Consider the following 3,506-nt stretch of genomic DNA (forward strand, 5'->3'; position numbering starts at 1 on the left):
TACAGACAATACAATGTTTTGACAAACTAAAGGCACTTTCTATTCTATTCTTCATTGTTCAACTGAGGAGGTCAGCATAAATGAGTATAACAGATTTCTGTACTCATTTAAGGAATTATTGTCTCTTGAATGCCACAGAACAAGTCTGCACACTTGGAAGACCCATTTCAGGACTTGTTTTCCGAAGCATAAACAGCACTGCCACCTGTGATGCTTGTGTTGACTTGGATTCAACCAAGAGATTGTGTTATAGCCTACTTAGCCCAAATCAATGTGGGATGATAGACTCATTTGAAGGAGAGCCCAGGGCCGATACTATGAAGACTGTCTTCTCAGGCAATTATTGTTGCTTCAAATATCAACACATAAAGGAAGGAGTAGATAGAAGCATTACCACGAAAACCTGCCTCATTGTATCTGCTAATCCTTCTTGGCGCCATAGGCTAAGATTCACACCTCCTACACGCTCCTGTGTTTATCCCACGCCTTGTTGAGTTGGCATTTGAAAAATAGAGCGTTTCCAGCAGACAGCGGAAAATAAACTAGAAAAGCTATGGTTTCAGCAAGTCGGTGACGACAAAGCTCCGGGTAGGAAGTCAGGGAGGGTGTATGCAGGACACCCACCACCACCACCTTCGGTTATGTGCACACACAGACACACACCATCTGTCCCAGGACGATGATTCAGGGGTGTTTATGCTATGTCCCGGCCGAGGCTGAGATGACCATGATGCATTGCTCCAGCACCAGTGGCTTCTTACCGGTTGCCATGGCAGCAGCCTGGATCCCAGCCTAAGGGATCCCCGGATCACATGACCACAGCCCCAACCTCTGTCTCATTCAAACAAAGTTGTTTTTTTTTTTGCTAAGTTTATTGAATGGGATATGATTAGGAAGAGCGGGAAGGAGTTCCCTTCTGCAGCGGCAAAGATGATACAAAAGTAGGAATTCAACAACATACCAATGAAGACATAAACAACATCAAAGTATTTTGATAACTTGTACAACAACAAATGAAACGTGCTGAACCAATTCATGGTATCAAATACGACAGGAAAAGATGGAGGGAAAACAGTTAAATATGAAACCGAAACAACAAAAGATAAATGTCATATTTATTTTATTTCCGCCTGTAATGCTGCTAAGGCAAATTTCATTATTTTCCCATATATATATTGAATTGATCTCCCTCTCAAACAGTAAAAGTGTCACTCTCGGTAAGCATGTTAATTGATGACAGATCATTCAGAAGGCCTCCTTTTTAATCCCTTGAGAATCAGTCTGGGAAGGGAGCCACGCGATCGTCAAGACAACCCAGTAATGTGGAGTGGAATTTCCTAACGAGAGTGGAGTTTAATATGGAGACGTGCAAAGGCCATCCACGTAAGCGCTCACACCCACTCCCGCTAGCCAAACACCGTGCTCAGACCTTACAATACTGTGACACACACATTGTTTCCCAGTCATCTGCGATCACGTGATTAAGCACACGCCAATGCACAAAAATCTGTCACCACAATCGCATACGAGAGAGAGAATGTCAACATGGCAGCCCCTTGCTCGCTCTTTTTCTCTCTCACGCTCTATCTCCCATACACACACAAACACACACACACACAATAACAACACACACATACTCTAAAGGACATTTGGGCTGCATCCAGACTGTTGCCAGGCAGCAGTTTGATGCATAGTCTGGAGTGTGTGAAGGAAGGAAGTGCCACTTTGAGAAGTCCAGTAGGCACCCAGTAGGCCTCTTCCCAGAGACTGTGTTCACTGTGGAGCCCTGACGTCCAATCAGGGCAAGCGAGCTGCATTGCAACTAGGATAACAGGAACAGCAGGAACAAAATATGGAAAAGGAAGTCTTGGCTGCAGGATTTACTCCAAGATTGTGCTAGTGTAGGATCCAAACATACACACATACACACACACACAGGCACACACTCCAGACCACACACCAGCCTACCCGCTTGCCAACACCAAATCAGATTTGAAAAGATCAGATGCAGTGTGATGTTCGCAGAAAAAAAATCAGTGTCACATGTAGCAGAAAGATCTGATTTGGGCCACTTGTAATGTGAACGGGGCCTTTCACATCAGGATGTTCACTCTTGCGAGCCCAATACTTTTGTGTCTCATTTGCAACCCTGTTATTGTAATCGGCGGAACACATTTATTGAATTGAATGGTTGGCCATCACGTTGAGCTTTTACTCCACATTAGCGGCATGCAAGCTACTCCGACTTAGCTCTTGTTTTCACAGGACTCCTTTATGAAGCTGTAAAGAACGATTCACAAAAGAGTTTTTCACGTCCGTGTCCTTCACCATGCCCTGAGTTCAGGTTAAGCCTTGATTGGCTCACACTAGACATACCCTTTTAGTACATTTTTCCTATTTTGGCAAGCAGAGAGGGATTTGCGTTGTGGCGCAGCTCTCCCCAGATGTTAATTTGCTTTCTGTACTAATCATGCACTTGTATCACTTTCGACCTAGAAATAAAACCCTGTCTCGCTTCTCCAGGTGAATCTAGGTCAGGGGACCTTGATGCCACACAACAAGCGGTGAAATGGAGGCTCACCAACCACAATGCCAAGTGTGGGGGCCCTTTTATCCGAGGAAGCTTTTATATAGGTTTGTGTGTGTGAGTGTGTGTGTGTGTTTTGTGAACATATTAGCGGGCATTATCCGGTCTCACATACTCATCTCCAGCACAGGCAGGACAAGGTCAACAGTTCAAGAGCAGAGCAGTGTATTCTGCTTTTCAATGGAGATGAAAAATAAACCTTGCAAAGGGACAAGCATCTTCATCGCCACGGTAACTATCCTGCAGCCCTGGGTGGAAGGAGCACATGTAGCGTCTTCACCCATCTCCCCTGCTGATGTAGCCCTGTTGTTGCATTGGCCGTCTCCACTGTGGGCAGGCCCCCCCGCCCTAACTTTCCGGAGAATCACCCATAGCACTTCGTCAGCTGTTCTCGATGGTGAGGCGAGCAGGGGTAAGAATACCATTTAAATGTAAAATAAGAAGGATGTCTCCATCGCTCCTCAAAGAGATGTATTGGATCTTAGTTACACGTTAAGTGGTATCGGCACTCGTTGCAGCTTAAAACATTGACAGGTCAGTCAACGGATAGACAAACCTGTGAATGAACTAATTGGACCACTAAACCGATTAATAGATTTATCAATAAACCAAAGGCCTACAACATTACATTAGCCCAGATAGAGGTGAATAAAGCTTTACAGATTAAGATGTGCTAACCAATACAAATACAACTTGGCAAACTTACCAACATGGGCCAATACAGGCAGAAAAGGTCAATTTCATCTTACTAACCTGCCACAAACAGCCACTCATTGATAGTGATATGATCTTGCATCCACCTTTATTTAAAACAATTTCATTTGTATTCACAGCTTTTTAACCTCTGTCAGCTGTGGCTAATGGTTGTTTATTTATGCATGCCACTGATATGTGTTTGTGTGTGTGTGTGTGTGTGTGT

The sequence above is a fragment of the Micromesistius poutassou genome (genome assembly GCF_964030765.1).
Source record: "Micromesistius poutassou genome assembly, chromosome: 20".
NCBI lineage: Eukaryota > Metazoa > Chordata > Actinopteri > Gadiformes > Gadidae > Micromesistius > Micromesistius poutassou.